The sequence below is a fragment of the Engystomops pustulosus genome, chromosome 1, assembly GCF_040894005.1.
Source record: "Engystomops pustulosus chromosome 1, aEngPut4.maternal, whole genome shotgun sequence".
NCBI classification, from domain to species: Eukaryota; Metazoa; Chordata; class Amphibia; order Anura; family Leptodactylidae; genus Engystomops; species Engystomops pustulosus.
This window is the reverse complement of record NC_092411.1, coordinates 306,101,972-306,122,277: the sequence shown is the minus strand read 5'-3', so window position 1 is coordinate 306,122,277 and position 20,306 is coordinate 306,101,972. Positions and strand designations below refer to the sequence as shown.

Below are 20,306 nucleotides of genomic sequence, written 5' to 3'. Positions count from 1 at the left end.
CACTCTATCAGTCAGACACATTGGGTCGGGCCCCCATGACGCCGCTCTACTGCTCAGACACATTGGGTCGGGCCCCCATGACGCCGCTCTACTGCTCAGACACATTGGGTCGGGCCCCCATGACGCCGCTGTACTGCTCAGACACATTGGGTCGGGCCCCCATGACGCCGCTCTATTGCTCAGACACATTGGGTCGGGCCCCCATGACGCCGCTCTACTGCTCAGACACATTGGGTCGGGCCCCCATGACGCCGCTCTACTGCTCAGACACATTTGGTCGGGCCCCCATGACGCCGCTCTATCAGTCAGACACATTGGGTCGGGCCCCCATGACGCCGCTCTATCAGTCAGACACATTGGGTCGGGCCCCCATGACGCCGCTCTACTGCTCAGACACATTGGGTCGGGCCCCCATGACGCCGCTCTACTGCTCAGACACATTGGGTCGGGCCCCCATGACGCCGCTCTACTGCTCAGACACATTGGGTCGGGCCCCCATGACGCCGCTCTACTGCTCAGACACATTGGGTCGGGCCCCCATGACGCCGCTCTACTGCTCAGACACATTGGGTCGGGCCCCCATGACGCCGCTCTACTGCTCAGACACATTGGGTCGGGCCCCCATGACGCCGCTCTACTGCTCAGACACATTGGGTCGGGCCCCCATGACGCCGCTCTACTGCTCAGACACATTGGGTCGGGCCCCCATGACGCCGCTCTACTGCTCAGACACATTGTATCGGGCCCCCATGACGCCGCTCTACTGCTCAGACACATTGGGTCGGGCCCCCATGACGCCGCTCTACTGCTCAGACACATTGGGTCGGGCCCCCATGACGCCGCTCTATCAGTCAGACACATTGGGTCGGGCCCCCATGACGCCGCTCTACTGCTCAGACACATTGGGTCGGGCCCCCATGACGCCGCTGTACTGCTCAGACACATTGGGTCGGGCCCCCATGACGCCGCTCTACTGCTCAGACACATTGGGTCGGGCCCCCATGACGTCGCTCTATCAGTCAGACACATTGGGTCGGGCCCCCATGACGCCGCTCTACTGCTCAGACACATTGGGTCGGGCCCCCATGACGCCGCTCTACTGCTCAGACACATTTGGTCGGGCCCCCATGACGCCGCTCTATCAGTCAGACACATTGGGTCGGGCCCCCATGACGCCGCTCTATCAGTCAGACACATTGGGTCGGGCCCCCATGACGCCGCTCTACTGCTCAGACACATTGGGTCGGGCCCCCATGACGCCGCTCTACTGCTCAGACACATTGGGTCGGGCCCCCATGACGCCGCTCTACTGCTCAGACACATTGGGTCGGGCCCCCATGACGCCGCTCTACTGCTCAGACACATTGGGTCGGGCCCCCATGACGCCGCTCTACTGCTCAGACACATTGGGTCGGGCCCCCATGACGCCGCTCTACTGCTCAGACACATTGGGTCGGGCCCCCATGACGCCGCTCTACTGCTCAGACACATTGGGTCGGGCCCCCATGACGCCGCTCTACTGCTCAGACACATTGGGTCGGGCCCCCATGACGCCGCTCTACTGCTCAGACACATTGGGTCGGGCCCCCATGACGCCGCTCTATCAGTCAGACACATTGGGTCGGGCCCCCATGACGCCGCTCTACTGCTCAGACACATTGGGTCGGGCCCCCATGACGCCGCTCTATCAGTCAGACACATTGGGTCGGGCCCCCATGACGCCGCTCTACTGCTCAGACACATTGGGTCGGGCCCCCATGACGCCGCTCTATCAGTCAGACACATTGGGTCGGGCCCCCATGACGCCGCTCTACTGCTCAGACACATTGGGTCGGGCCCCCATGACGCCGCTCTATCAGTCAGACACATTTGGTCGGGCCCCCATGACGCCGCTCTATCAGTCAGACACATTGGGTCGGGCCCCCATGACGCCGCTCTATCAGTCAGACACATTGGGTCGGGCCCCCATGACGCCGCTCTATCAGTCAGACACATTGGGTCGGGCCCCCATGACGCCGCTCTATCAGTCAGACACATTGGGTCGGGCCCCCATGACGCCGCTCTATCAGTCAGACACATTGGGTCGGGCCCCCATGACGCCGCTCTACTGTTCAGACACATTGGGTCGGGCCCCTTGTTTCTAGTAGCAGTAATGAAAGAAAAGTTATCTGCTCACCGATCCTGGAGGAAGGTCCTGGCCGCGTCCTCAGAGGCCAATACAGAAAAATTCCCAATAATCCGGCACCGACAGCGGAAACAATTTTACTCCATTCTCTTCATCAAACTTTTCCACACCAACATCTGTACAGCACCATGAAGTGTGAGGGCGATATATAAAGATTATATTTATCATGTGCTGGTCTCATGACCCTCAGAACATCACAGGACCTCCAGCCCCTGAGCTCCTCCCCCTTGTACCGGTCACATGACCCTGACAACATCACAGAACCTCCAGCCACTGAGCTCCTCCCACTTGTACCATCACATGACCCTCAGAACATCACAGGACCTCCAACCCCTGAGCTCCTCCCCCTTGTACCAGTCACATGACCCTCACAACATGACAGGACCTCCAGTCACTGAGCTCCTCCCACTTGTACCAGTCACATGACCCTCAGAACATCACAGGACCTCCAGCCACTGAGCTCCTCCCACTTGTACAGATCACATGACCCTGACAACATCACAGGACCTCCAGCCACAGAGCTCCTCCCACTTGTACCAGTCACATGACCTTCACAACATCACAGGACCTCCAGCCACAGAGCTCCTCCCACTTGTACCAGTCACATGACCCTGACAACATCACAGGACCTCCAGCCAATGAGCTCCTCCCACTTGTAACGATCCCATAACCCTCACAATATCACAGGACCTCCAGCCACTGAGCTCCTCCCACTTGTACCAGTCACATGACCCTCAGAACATCACAGGACCTCCAGCCACTGAGCTCCTCCCACTTGTACAGATCACATGACCCTGACAACATCACAGGACCTCCAGCCACTGAGCTCCTCCCACTTGTACCAGTCACATGACCCTGACAACATCACAGGACCTCCAGCCAATGAGCTCCTCCCACTTGTAACGGTCCCATAACCCTCACAATATCACAGGACCTCCAGCCACTGAGCTCCTCCCACTTGTACCAGTCACATGACCCTCACAACATCACAGGACCTCCAGCCACTGAGCTCATCCCACTTGTACCAGTCACATGACCCTCACAACATCACAGGACCTCCAGCCACTGAGCTCCTCCCACTTCTACCAGTCACATGACCCTGACAACATCACAGGACCTCCAGCCACTGAGCTCCTCCCACTTGTAACGGTCACATAACCCTCACAATATCACAGGACCTCCAGCCACTGAGCTCCTCCCACTTGTACAGATCACATGACCCTCACAGCATCACAGGACCTCCAGCCAATAAGCTCCTCACACTTGTAGCGGTCATATGATACTCAAAACATCATAGGACCTCCAACCACTGAGCTCCTCCCACTTGTATCGGTCACATGACCCTCACAGCATCACAGGACCTCCAGCCCCTGAGCTCCTCCCACCCATACCGGTCACATGACCCTGACAACATCACAGGACCTCCAGCCACTGAGCTCCTCCCACTTGTATCAGTCACATGACCCTCACAGCATCACAGGACATCCAGCCACTGAGCTCCTCCCACATGTACCGGTCACATGACCCTGACAACATCACAGAACCTCCAGCCACTGAGCTCCTCCCACTTCTACCAGTCACATGACCCTGACAACATCACAGGACCTCCAGCCACTGAGCTCCTCCCACTTGTACCGGTCACATGACCCTCGCAACATCACAGGACCTCCAGCCACTGAGCTCCTCCCACTTGCACCGGTCACATAACCCTGACAACATCACAGGACCTCCAGCCACTGAGCTCCTCCCACTTGTACCGGTCACATGACCCTCGCAACATCACAGGACCTCCAGCCACTGAGCTCCTCCCACTTGCACCGGTCACATAACCCTGACAACATCACAGGACCTCCAGCCCCTGAGCTCCTCCCACTTGTACCGGTCACATGACCCTCGCAACATCACAGGACCTCCAGCCACTGAGCTCCTCCCACTTGTACCGGTCACATGACCCTCGCAACATCACAGGACCTCCAGCCACTGAGCTCCTCCCACTTGTACCAGTCACATGACCCTCACAACATGACAGGACCTCCAGTCACTGAGCTCCTCCCACTTGTACCAGTCACATGACCCTCACAGCATCACAGGACCTCCAGCCAATAAGCTCCTCACACTTGTAGCGGTCATATGATACTCAAAACATCATAGGACCTCCAACCACTGAGCTCCTCCCACTTGTATCGGTCACATGACCCTCACAGCATCACAGGACCTCCAGCCCCTGAGCTCCTCCCACCCATACCGGTCACATGACCCTGACAACATCACAGGACCTCCAGCCACTGAGCTCCTCCCACTTGTATCAGTCACATGACCCTCACAGCATCACAGGACATCCAGCCACTGAGCTCCTCCCACATGTACCGGTCACATGACCCTGACAACATCACAGAACCTCCAGCCACTGAGCTCCTCCCACTTCTACCAGTCACATGACCCTGACAACATCACAGGACCTCCAGCCACTGAGCTCCTCCCACTTGTACCGGTCACATGACCCTCGCAACATCACAGGACCTCCAGCCACTGAGCTCCTCCCACTTGCACCGGTCACATAACCCTGACAACATCACAGGACCTCCAGCCACTGAGCTCCTCCCACTTGTACCGGTCACATGACCCTCGCAACATCACAGGACCTCCAGCCACTGAGCTCCTCCCACTTGCACCGGTCACATAACCCTGACAACATCACAGGACCTCCAGCCCCTGAGCTCCTCCCACTTGTACCGGTCACATGACCCTCGCAACATCACAGGACCTCCAGCCACTGAGCTCCTCCCACTTGTACCGGTCACATGACCCTCGCAACATCACAGGACCTCCAGCCACTGAGCTCCTCCCACTTGTACCAGTCACATGACCCTCACAACATGACAGGACCTCCAGTCACTGAGCTCCTCCCACTTGTACCAGTCACATGACCCTCACAACATCACAGGACCTCCAGCCACTGAGCTCCTCCCACTTGTACCAGTCACATGACCCTCACAACATCACAGGACCTCCAGCCACTGAGCTCCTCCCACTTGTTCCAGTCACATGACCCTCACAACATCACAGGACCTCCAGTCACTGAGCTCCTCCCACTTGTACCAGTCACATGACCCTCACAACATGACAGGACCTCCAGTCACTGAGCTCCTCCCACTTGTACCAGTCACATGACCCTGACAACATCACAGGACCTCCAGCCCCTGAGCTCCTCCCACTTGTACCAGTCAAATGACCCTGACAACATCACAGGACCTCCAGCCACTGAGCTCCTCCCACTTGTACCAGTCACATGACCCTCACAACATCACAGGACCTCCAGCCACTGAGCTCCTCCCACTTGTACCAGTCACATGACCCTGACAACATCACAGGACCTCCAGCCACTGAGCTCCTCCCACTTGTACCGATCACATGACCCTGACAACATTACAGGACCTCCAACCACTTGTACCGGTCACATGACCCTCGCTACATCACAGGACCGCCAGCCACTGAGCTCCTCCCACTTATAGTCACATGACCCTCGCAACATCACAGGACCTCCAGCCCCTGAGCTCCTCCCACTTGTACCGGTCACATGACCCTCACAACATCACAGGACCGCCAGCCACTGAGCTCCTCCCACTTATAGTCACATGACCCTCGCAACATCACAGGACCTCCAGCCACTGAGCTCCTCCCACTTGTTCCAGTCACATGACCCTCACAACATCACAGGACCTCCAGTCACTGAGCTCCTCCCACTTGTACCAGTCACATGACCCTCACAACATGACAGGACCTCCAGTCACTGAGCTCCTCCCACTTGTACCAGTCACATGACCCTGACAACATCACAGGACCTCCAGCCCCTGAGCTCCTCCCACTTGTACCAGTCAAATGACCCTGACAACATCACAGGACCTCCAGCCACTGAGCTCCTCCCACTTGTACCAGTCACATGACCCTCACAACATCACAGGACCTCCAGCCACTGAGCTCCTCCCACTTGTACCAGTCACATGACCCTGACAACATCACAGGACCTCCAGCCACTGAGCTCCTCCCACTTGTACCGATCACATGACCCTGACAACATTACAGGACCTCCAACCACTTGTACCGGTCACATGACCCTCGCTACATCACAGGACCGCCAGCCACTGAGCTCCTCCCACTTATAGTCACATGACCCTCGCAACATCACAGGACCTCCAGCCCCTGAGCTCCTCCCACTTGTACCGGTCACATGACCCTCACAACATCACAGGACCGCCAGCCACTGAGCTCCTCCCACTTATAGTCACATGACCCTCGCAACATCACAGGACCTCCAGCCCCTGAGCTCCTCCCACTTGTACCGGTCACATGACCCTCACAACATCACAGGACCGCCAGCCACTGAGCTCCTCCCACTTATAGTCACATGACCCTCGCAACATCACAGGACCTCCAGCCACTGAGCTCCTCCCACTTGTTCCAGTCACATGACCCTCACAACATCACAGGACCTCCAGTCACTGAGCTCCTCCCACTTGTACCAGTCACATGACCCTCACAACATGACAGGACCTCCAGTCACTGAGCTCCTCCCACTTGTACCAGTCACATGACCCTGACAACATCACAGGACCTCCAGCCCCTGAGCTCCTCCCACTTGTACCAGTCAAATGACCCTGACAACATCACAGGACCTCCAGCCACTGAGCTCCTCCCACTTGTACCAGTCACATGACCCTCACAACATCACAGGACCTCCAGCCACTGAGCTCCTCCCACTTGTACCAGTCACATGACCCTGACAACATCACAGGACCTCCAGCCACTGAGCTCCTCCCACTTGTACCGATCACATGACCCTGACAACATTACAGGACCTCCAACCACTTGTACCGGTCACATGACCCTCGCTACATCACAGGACCGCCAGCCACTGAGCTCCTCCCACTTATAGTCACATGACCCTCGCAACATCACAGGACCTCCAGCCCCTGAGCTCCTCCCACTTGTACCGGTCACATGACCCTCACAACATCACAGGACCGCCAGCCACTGAGCTCCTCCCACTTATAGTCACATGACCCTCGCAACATCACAGGACCTCCAGCCCCTGAGCTCCTCCCACTTGTACCGGTCACATGACCCTCACAACATCACAGGACCTCCAGCCACTGAGCTCTGCCCCTCACGTATTGTTCAATCGGTGGTGACGTCTTACAGGTCTTCACCCCAAGAGCTCCGCCCCATGCACCTGTCAAAGGATCCTGACATCAGCACAGGTCCTCCAACCGCTAAGATCCTCATTTATGAACCGGTCATATGGCGGTGACGCAATCGCAGGTCCTCCAGCCCCTGAGCTCCGCGCTGGCACCGGCCACATGGTGGTGACGTCATGACAGGTCCTGCAGCCCCTGAGCTCCTCCCCGGCACCTGTCACATGGTGGTGACGTCATGGCAGGTCCTCGGCTTGTGCTCCGGTAGGTGCCGGTAGGTGATTCTCGCACAGTGTAGTGATTCCATATAGAACACACTGATAATTCCTTCATGTTTGGGGAGTATTGGGAAATGTATTAATCTGTATATGTCTTATACTGTTATATCTGCACATTCTATAGTGTACTGACATCCCTACCGTACACTTATACTGACTGCTGTGCACTGTGTGTATATATATACTGTATATGATGTGTGTGTATATATACTGTATATGATGTGTGTGTGTGTATATATACTGTATATGATGTGTGTGTGTGTATATACTGTATATGTCTTATACTGTTATATCTGCACATTCTATAGTGTACTGACATCCCTACCGTACACTTATACTGACTGCTGTGCACTGTGTGTATATATATACTGTATATGATGTGTGTGTATATATACTGTATATGATGTGTGTATATATACTGTATATGATGTGTGTGTATATACTGTATATGATGTGTGTGTATATACTGTATATGATGTGTGTGTATATATACTGTATATGATGTGTGTGTGTATATACTGTATATGATGTGTGTGTGTATATACTGTATATGATGTGTGTGTATATACTGTATATGATGTGTGTGTATATATATACTGTATATGATGTGTGTATATACTGTATATGGTGTGTGTATATATATACTGTATATGATGTGTGTGTATATACTGTATATGATGTGTGTATATACTGTATATGATGTGTGTATGTATATACTGTATATGATGTGTGTGTGTATATACTGTATATGATGTATATATATATCCTGTATATGATGTGTGTATATACTGTATATGTCTTATACTGTTATATCTGCACATTCTATAGTGTACTGACATCCCTACCGTATACTTATACTGAATGCTGTGCACTGTGTGTATATATACATATATACTGTATATGATGTGTGTATATATATATATATATATATATATATACTGTATATGTGTGTATATACTGTATATGTGTGTATATACTGTATATGTGTGTATATACTGTATATGATGTGTGTGTATATATATACTGTATATGATGTGTGTGTATATATATACTGTATATGATGTGTGTGTATATATACTGTATATGATGTGTGTATATATACTGTATATGATGTGTGTATATATATACTGTATATGATGTGTGTATATATACTGTATATGATGTGTGTATATATACTGTATATGATGTGTGTGTATATACTGTATATGATGTGTGTATATATCCTGTATATGATGTGTGTATATACTGTATATGATGTGTGTGTATATATACTGTATATGATGTGTGTGTATATATACTGTATATGATGTGTGTATATATCCTGTATATGATGTGTGTGTATATACTGTGTATGATGTGTGTGTATATACTGTATATGATGTGTGTGTGTATATACTGTATATGATGTGTGTGTGTATATACTGTATATGATGTGTGTGTGTATATACTGTATATGATGTGTGTGTATATACTGTATATGATGTGTGTGTATATACTGTATATGATGTGTGTGTATATATACTGTATATGATGTGTGTATATATATACTGTATATGATGTGTGTATATATATACTGTATATGTGTGTGTATATATACTGTATATGATGTGTGTATATATATATATACTGTATATGATGTGTGTATATATATCCTGTATATGATGTATGTATACTGTATATGATGTGTGTGTATATACTGTATATGATGTGTGTGTGTGTATATACTGTATATGATGTGTGTGTATATATACTGTATATGATGTGTGTATATATACTGTATATGATGTGTTTATATATCCTGTATATGATGTGTGTGTGTATATATCCTGTATATGATGTGTGTGTGTATATATACTGTATATGATGTGTGTGTATATTATATACTGTATATGATGTGTGTGTGTATATATACTGTATATGATGTGTGTGTATATATACTGTATATGATGTGTGTGTATGTATATATACTGTATATGATGTGTGTATACATACTGTATATGATGTGTGTGTATATACTGTATATGATGTGTGTGTGTATGTACTGTATATGATGTTTGTATATCCTGTATATGATGTGTGTGTATATCCTGTATATGATGTGTGTGTATATACTGTATATGATGTGTGTGTATATACTGTATATGATGTGTGTATATATCCTGTATATGATGTGTATATATATCCTGTATATGATGTGTGTGTATATACTGTACTGTATATGATGTGTGTATATATACTGTATATGATGTGTGTGTGTGTATGTACTGTATATGATGTTTGTATATACTGTATATGATGTGTGTGTATATACTGTATATGATGTGTGTGTATATACTGTATATGATGTGTGTATATATCCTGTATATGATGTGTGTATATATCCTGTATATGATGTGTGTGTATATACTGTATATGATGTGTGTGAATATACTGTATATGATGTGTGTATATATCAGTATATGATGTGTGTATATACTGTATATGATGTGTGTATATATCCTGTATATGATGTGTGTATATCCTGTATATGATGTGTGTATATATCCTGTATATGATGTGTGTATATATCCTGTATATGATGTGTGTGTATATACTGTACTGTATATGATTTGTGTATATATACTGTATATGATGTGTGTATATACTGTATATGATGTGTGTGTATATATACTGTATATGATGTGTGTGTATATACTGTATATGATGTGTGTATATATCCTGTATATGATGTGTGTGTATATACTGTATATGATGTGTGTGTATATACTGTATATGATGTGTGTGTATATACTGTATATGATGTGTGTGAATATACTGTATATGATGTGTGTATATATCCTGTATATGATGTGTGTGTATATACTGTATATGATGTTTGTATATATCCTGTATATGATGTGTGTGTATATACTGTATATGATGTGTGTATATATACTGTATATGATGTGTGTATATATACTGTATATGATGTGTGTGTATATACTGTATATGATGTGTGTATATATACTGTATATGATGTGTGTGTATATCCTGTATATGATGTGTATATATATCCTGTATATGATGTGTGTGAATATACTGTATATGATGTGTGTGTATATACTCTATATGTGTGTGTATATACTGTATATGATGTGTGTGTATATACTGTATATGATGTGTGTGAATATACTGTATATGATGTGTGTGTATATACTCTATATGTGTGTGTATATACTGTATATGATGTGTGTATATATATACTGTATATGATGTGTGTATATATACTGTATATGATGTGTGTATATATATACTGTATATGATGTGTGTGTATATATATACTGTATATGATGTGTGTGTATATACTGTATATGGTGTGTGTATATCCTGTATGTGATGTGTGTATATACTGTATATGATGTGTGTGTATATCCTGTATATGATGTGTGTATATACTGTATATGATGTGTGTATATATACTGTATATGATGTGTGTGTATATACTGTATATGATGTGTGTATATATATACTGTATATGATGTGTGTGTGTATATACTGTATATGATGTATATATGTATATACTGTATATGATGTGTGTGTGTATATACTGTATATGATGTGTGTATATATCCTGTATATGATGTGTGTGTATATATACTGTATATGATGTGTGTGTATACTGTATATGATGTGTGTGTATATATACTGTATATGATGTGTGTATATATCCTGTATATGTGTGTGTGTATATACTGTATATGATGTGTGTATATATCCTGTATATGTGTGTGTGTATATACTGTATATGATGTGTGTATATATCCTGTATATGATGTGTGTGTGTATATATACTGTATATGATGTGTGTGTGTGTGTGTGTGTATATACTGTATATGATGTGTGTGTGTGTATATATACTGTATATGATGTGTGTGTGTGTATATACTGTATATGATGTGTGTGTGTGTGTATATATCCTGTATATGATGTGTGTGTGTATATATACTGTATATGATGTGTGTGTGTATATACTGTATATGATGTGTGTGTGTATATATACTGTATATGATGTGTGTGTATATATACTGTATATGATGTGTGTGTGTGTATATATACTGTATATGATGTGTGTATATACTCACCGGCCACTTTATTAGGTCCACCATGCTAGTAACGGGTTGGACCCCCTTTTGCCTTCAGAACTGCCTCAATTCTTCGTGGCATAGATACAACAAGGTGCTGGAAGCTCCTCAGAGATTTTGGTCCATAGTGACATGATGGCATCACACAGTTGCCGCAGATTTGTCGGCTGCACATCCATGATGCGAATCTCCCGTTCCACCACATCCCAAAGATGCTCTATTGGATTGAGATCTGGTGACTGTGGAGCCATTTGTGTCCAGTGACCTCATTGTCATGTTCAAGAAACCAGTCTGAGATGCTTCCAGCTTTATGACATGGTGCATTATCCTGCTGAAAGTAGCCATCACATGTTACAGGGTACATTGTGCTCATAAAGGGATGGACATGGGCAGCAACAACACCATGACACCAGCACCACCAGCCTGAGCCGCTGATACAAGGCAGGATGGATCCATGACACCACCACCAGCCTGAGCCGCTGATACAAGGCAGGATGGATCCATGACACCACCAGCACCAGCCTGAGCCGCTGATACAAGGCAGGATGGATCCATGACACCACCACCACCAGCCTGAGCCGCTGATACAAGGCAGGATGGATCCATGACACCACCACCACCACCAGCCTGAGCCGCTGATACAAGGCAGGATGGATCCATGACACCACCAGCACCAGCCTGAGCCGCTGATACAAGGCAGGATGGATCCATGACACCACCACCACCAGCCTGAGCCGCTGATACAAGGCAGGATGGATCCATGACACCACCACCACCAGCCTGAGCCGCTGATACAAGGCAGGATGGATCCATGACACCACCACCACCAGCCTGACCCGCTGATACAAGGCAGGATGGATCCATGACACCAGCACCACCAGCCTGAGCCGCTGATACAAGGCAGGATGGATCCATGACACCACCACCACCAGCCTGAGCCGCTGATACAAGGCAGGATGGATCCATGACACCAGCACCACCAGCCTGACCCGCTGATACAAGGCAGGATGGATCCATGACACCACCACCACCAGCCTGAGCCGCTGATACAAGGCAGGATGGATCCATGACACCACCACCACCAGCCTGACCCGCTGATACAAGGCAGGATGGATCCATGACACCACCACCACCAGCCTGAGCCGCTGATACAAGGCAGGATGGATCCATGACACCACCACCACCAGCCTGAGCCGCTGATACAAGGCAGGATGGATCCATGACACCACCACCACCAGCCTGAACCGCTGATACAAGGCAGGATGGATCCATGACACCACCACCACCAGCCTGAGCCGCTGATACAAGGCAGGATGGATCCATAACACCACCACCAGCCTGAGCCGCTGATACAAGGCAGGATGGATCCATGACACCACCACCACCAGCCTGAGCCGCTGATACAAGGCAGGATGGATCCATGACACCACCACCACCAGCCTGACCCGCTGATACAAGGCAGGATGGATCCATGACACCAGCACCACCAGCCTGAGCCGCTGATACAAGGCAGGATGGATCCATGACACCACCACCACCAGCCTGAGCCGCTGATACAAGGCAGGATGGATCCATGACACCACCACCACCAGCCTGAGCCGCTGATACAAGGCAGGATGGATCCATGACACCACCACCACCAGCCTGAGCCGCTGATACAAGGCAGGATGGATCCATGACACCACCACCACCAGCCTGAGCCGCTGATACAAGGCAGGATGGATCCATGACACCAGCACCACCAGCCTGAGCCGCTGATACAAGGCAGGATGGATCCATGACACCACCACCACCAGCCTGAGCCCTGATACAAGGCAGGATGGATCCATGACACCACCACCACCAGCCTGAGCCGCTGATGGATATAAGGCAGGATGGATCCATGACACCAGCACCACCAGCCTGACCCGCTGATACAAGGCAGGATGGATCCATGACACCACCAGCCTGAGCCGCTGATACAAGGCAGAATGGATCCATGACACCAGCACCACCAGCCTGAGCCGCTGATACAAGGCAGGATGGATCCATGACACCACCACCACCAGCCTGAGCCGCTGATACAAGGCAGGATGGATCCATTACACCACCACCAGCCTGACCTGCTGATACAAGGCAGGATGGATCCATGACACCACCACCACCAGCCTGACCCACTGATACAAGGCAGGATGGATCCATGACACCACCACCACCAGCCTGACCCGCTGATACAAGGCAGGATGGATCCATGACACCACCACCACCAGCCTGAGCCGCTGATACAAGGCAGGATGGATCCATGACACCAGCACCACCAGCCTGAGCCGCTGATACAAGGCAGAATGGATCCATGACACCACCACCACCAGCCTGAGCCGCTGATACAAGGCAGGATGGATCCATGACACCACCACCACCAGCCTGACCCGCTGATACAAGGCAGGATGGATCCATGACACCACCACCACCACCAGCCTGAGCCGCTGATACAAGGCAGGATGGATCCATGACACCACCACCACCAGCCTGACCCGCTGATACAAGGCAGGATGGATCCATGACACCACCACCACCAGCCTGACCCGCTGATACAAGGCAGGATGGATCCATGACACCACCACCACCAGCCTGACCCGCTGATACAAGGCAGGATGGATCCATGACACCACCACCAGCCTGACCCGCTGATACAAGGCAGGATGGATCCATGACACCACCACCACCAGCCTGACCCGCTGATACAAGGCAGGATGGATCCATGACACCACCACCACCAGCCTGACCCGCTGATACAAGGCAGGATGGATCCATGACACCACCACCACCAGCCTGAGCCGCTGATACAAGGCAGGATGGATCCATGACACCAACAGCACCAGCCTGAGCCGCTGATACAAGGCAGGATGGATCCATGACACCACCACCAGCCTGACCCGCTGATACAAGGCAGGATGGATCCATGACACCACCACCACCAGCCTGAGCCGCTGATACAAGGCAGGATGGATCCATGACACCACCACCACCAGCCTGAGCCGCTGATACAAGGCAGGATGGATCCATGACACCACCACCACCAGCCTGAGCCGCTGATACAAGGCAGGATGGATCCATGACACCAGCACCACCAGCCTGACCCGCTGATACAAGGCAGGATGGATCCATGACACCACCAACACCAGCCTGACCCGCTGATACAAGGCAGGATGGATCCATGACACCACCACCACTAGCCTGACCCGCTGATACAAGGTAGGATGGATCCATGACACCACCACCACCAGCCTGAGCCGCTGATACAAGGCAGGATGGATCCATGACACCACCACCACCAGCCTGACCCGCTGATACAAGGCAGGATGGATCCATGACACCAGCACCACCAGCCTGACCCGCTGATACAAGGCAGGATGGATCCATGACACCACCACCACCAGCCTGAGGCGCTGATACAAGGCAGGATGGATCCATGACACCACCACCAACAGCCTGAGCCGCTGATACAAGGCAGGATGGATCCATGACACCACCACCACCAGCCTGAGCCGCTGATACAAGGCAGGATGGATCCATGACACCACCAGCACCAGCCTGAGCCGCTGATACAAGGCAGGATGGATCCATGACACCACCACCACCAGCCTGAGCCGCTGATACAAGGCAGGATGGATCCATGACACCACCACCACCAGCCTGAGCCGCTGATACAAGGCAGGATGGATCCATGACACCACCAGCACCAGCCTGAGCCGCTGATACAAGGCAGGATGGATCCATGACACCACCACCACCAGCCTGAGCCGCTGATACAAGGCAGGATGGATCCATGACACCACCACCACCAGCCTGAGCCGCTGATACAAGGCAGGATGGATCCATGACACCACCACCACCAGCCTGACCCGCTGATACAAGGCAGGATGGATCCATGACACCAGCACCACCAGCCTGAGCCGCTGATACAAGGCAGGATGGATCCATGACACCACCACCACCAGCCTGAGCCGCTGATACAAGGCAGGATGGATCCATGACACCAGCACCACCAGCCTGACCCGCTGATACAAGGCAGGATGGATCCATGACACCACCACCACCAGCCTGAGCCGCTGATACAAGGCAGGATGGATCCATGACACCACCACCACCAGCCTGACCCGCTGATACAAGGCAGGATGGATCCATGACACCACCACCACCAGCCTGAGCCGCTGATACAAGGCAGGATGGATCCATGACACCACCACCAGCCTGAGCCGCTGATAACAGGCAGGATGGATCCATGACACCAGCACCACCAGCCTGACCCGCTGATACAAGGCAGGATGGATCCATGACACCACCACCACCAGCCTGAGCCGCTGATACAAGGCAGGATGGATCCATGACACCAGCACCACCAGCCTGAGCCGCTGATACAAGGCAGGATGGATCCATGACACCAGCACCACCAGCCTGAGCCGCTGATACAAGGCAGGATGGATCCATGACACCACCACCACCAGCCTGAGCCGCTGATACAAGGCAGGATGGATCCATGACACCACCACCACCAGCCTGAGCCGCTGATACAAGGCAGGATGGATCCATGACACCACCACCACCAGCCTGAACCGCTGATACAAGGCAGGATGGATCCATGACACCACCACCACCAGCCTGACCCGCTGATACAAGGCAGGATGGATCCATAACACCACCACCAGCCTGAGCCGCTGATACAAGGCAGGATGGATCCATGACACCACCACCACCAGCCTGAGCCGCTGATACAAGGCAGGATGGATCCATGACACCACCACCACCAGCCTGACCCGCTGATACAAGGCAGGATGGATCCATGACACCAGCACCACCAGCCTGAGCCGCTGATACAAGGCAGGATGGATCCATGACACCACCACCACCAGCCTGAGCCGCTGATACAAGGCAGGATGGATCCATGACACCACCACCACCAGCCTGAGCCGCTGATACAAGGCAGGATGGATCCATGACACCACCACCACCAGCCTGAGCCGCTGATACAAGGCAGGATGGATCCATGACACCACCACCACCAGCCTGAGCCGCTGATACAAGGCAGGATGGATCCATGACACCACCACCACCAGCCCGAGCCGCTGATACAAGGCAGGATGGATCCATGACACCACCACCACCAGCCTGAGCCGCTGATACAAGGCAGGATGGATCCATGACACCAGCACCACCAGCCTGACCCGCTGATACAAGGCAGGATGGATCCATGACACCACCACCACCAGCCTGAGCCGCTGATACAAGGCAGGATGGATCCATGACACCAGCACCACCAGCCTGAGCCGCTGATACAAGGCAGGATGGATCCATGACACCACCACCACCAGCCTGAGCCCTGATACAAGGCAGGATGGATCCATGACACCACCACCACCAGCCTGAGCCGCTGATGGATATAAGGCAGGATGGATCCATGACACCAGCACCACCAGCCTGACCCGCTGATACAAGGCAGGATGGATCCATGACACCACCAGCCTGAGCCGCTGATACAAGGCAGAATGGATCCATGACACCAGCACCACCAGCCTGAGCCGCTGATACAAGGCAGGATGGATCCATGACACCACCACCACCAGCCTGAGCCGCTGATACAAGGCAGGATGGATCCATTACACCACCACCAGCCTGACCTGCTGATACAAGGCAGGATGGATCCATGACACCACCACCACCAGCCTGACCCACTGATACAAGGCAGGATGGATCCATGACACCACCACCACCAGCCTGACCCGCTGATACAAGGCAGGATGGATCCATGACACCACCACCACCAGCCTGAGCCGCTGATACAAGGCAGGATGGATCCATGACACCAGCACCACCAGCCTGAGCCGCTGATACAAGGCAGAATGGATCCATGACACCACCACCACCAGCCTGAGCCGCTGATACAAGGCAGGATGGATCCATGACACCACCACCACCAGCCTGACCCGCTGATACAAGGCAGGATGGATCCATGACACCACCACCACCACCAGCCTGAGCCGCTGATACAAGGCAGGATGGATCCATGACACCACCACCACCAGCCTGACCCGCTGATACAAGGCAGGATGGATCCATGACACCACCACCACCAGCCTGACCCGCTGATACAAGGCAGGATGGATCCATGACACCACCACCACCAGCCTGACCCGCTGATACAAGGCAGGATGGATCCATGACACCACCACCAGCCTGACCCGCTGATACAAGGCAGGATGGATCCATGACACCACCACCACCAGCCTGACCCGCTGATACAAGGCAGGATGGATCCATGACACCACCACCACCAGCCTGACCCGCTGATACAAGGCAGGATGGATCCATGACACCACCACCACCAGCCTGAGCCGCTGATACAAGGCAGGATGGATCCATGACACCAACAGCACCAGCCTGACCCGCTGATACAAGGCAGGATGGATCCATGACACCACCACCAGCCTGACCCGCTGATACAAGGCAGGATGGATCCATGACACCACCACCACCAGCCTGAGCCGCTGATACAAGGCAGGATGGATCCATGACACCACCACCACCAGCCTGAGCCGCTGATACAAGGCAGGATGGATCCATGACACCACCACCACCAGCCTGAGCCGCTGATACAAGGCAGGATGGATCCATGACACCAGCACCACCAGCCTGACCCGCTGATACAAGGCAGGATGGATCCATGACACCACCAACACCAGCCTGACCCGCTGATACAAGGCAGGATGGATCCATGACACCACCACCACTAGCCTGACCCGCTGATACAAGGTAGGATGGATCCATGACACCACCACCACCAGCCTGAGCCGCTGATACAAGGCAGGATGGATCCATGACACCACCACCACCAGCCTGACCCGCTGATACAAGGCAGGATGGATCCATGACACCAGCACCACCAGCCTGACCCGCTGATACAAGGCAGGATGGATCCATGACACCACCACCACCAGCCTGAGGCGCTGATACAAGGCAGGATGGATCCATGACACCACCACCACCAGCCTGACCCGCTGATACAAGGCAGGATGGATCCATGACACCACCACCACCAGCCTGAGCCGCTGATACAAGGCAGGATGGATCCATGACACCACCACCACCAGCCTGAGCCGCTGATACAAGGCAGGATGGATCCATGACACCACCACCACCAGCCTGAGCCGCTGATACAAGGCAGGATGGATCCATGACACCACCACCACCAGCCTGAGCCGCTGATACAAGGCAGGATGGATCCATGACACCACCACCACCAGCCTGAGCCGCTGATACAAGGCAGGATGGATCCATGACACCACCACCACCAGCCTGACCCGCTGATACAAGGCAGGATGGATCCATGACACCACCACCACCAGCCTGACCCGCTGATACAAGGCAGGATGGATCCATGACACCACCACCACCAGCCTGACCCGCTGATACAAGGCAGGATGGATCCATGACACCAGCACCACCAGCCTGAGCCGCTGATACAAGGCAGGATGGATCCATGACACCAGCACCACCACCAGCCTGAGCCGCTGATACAAGGCAGGATGGATCCATGACACCAGCACCACCAGCCTGAGCCGCTGATACAAGGCAGGATGGATCCATGACACCACCACCACCAGCCTGACCCGCTGATACAAGGCAGGATGGATCCATGACACCACCACCACCAGCCTGAGCCGCTGATACAAGGCAGGATGGATCCATGACACCACCAGCACCAGCCTGAGCCGCTGATACAAGGCAGGATGGATCCATGACACCACCACCACCAGCCTGACCCGCTGATACAAGGCAGGATGGATCCATGACACCACCACCACCAGCCTGACCCGCTGATACAAGGCAGGATGGATCCATGACACCACCACCACCAGCCTGAGCCGCTGATACAAGGCAGGATGGATCCATGACACCACCAGCACCAGCCTGACCCGCTGATACAAGGCAGGATGGATCCATGACACCACCAGCACCAGTCTGAGCCGCTGATACAAGGCAGGATGGATCCATGACACCACCAGCACCAGCCTGACCCGCTGATACAAGGCAGGATGGATCCATGACACCACCACCACCAGCCTGAGCCGCTGATACAAGGCAGGATGGATCCATGACACCACCACCACCAGCCTGACCCGCTGATACAAGGCAGGATGGATCCATGACACCAGCACCACCAGCCTGACCCGCTGATACAAGGCAGGATGGATCCATGACACCACCACCACCAGCCTGACCCGCTGATACAAGGCAGGATGGATCCATGACACCACCACCACCAGCCTGACCCGCTGATACAAGGCAGGATGGATCCATGACACCACCACCACCAGCCTGACCCGCTGATACAAGGCAGGATGGATCCATGACACCACCACCACCAGCCTGACCCGCTGATACAAGGCAGGATGGATCCATGACACCACCACCACCAGCCTTACCGGCTGATACAAGGCAGGATGGATCCATGACACCACCACCAGCCTGACCCGCTGATACAAGGCAGGAT

General features: G+C 51.9%; 1 protein-coding gene across 2 annotated transcripts in view; it reads left to right on the top strand.

Moving 5' to 3' along the window:
* The first annotated feature begins 7,324 nt into the window (after positions 1 to 7,324).
* The window catches only part of LOC140085055 (uncharacterized), a 61,591-nt gene continuing 48,609 nt past the window's right edge, over positions 7,325 to 20,306 (top strand). Inside the window, exon 1 of one of the 2 annotated variants that reach the window (XM_072126505.1) lies at positions 7,325 to 7,641. The gene's annotated coding sequence lies outside the window, so the exon portion shown is untranslated. Of the gene's footprint in view, positions 7,652 to 20,306 lie in introns of both variants that reach the window. The other variant, XM_072126504.1, reaches the window with a different exon arrangement.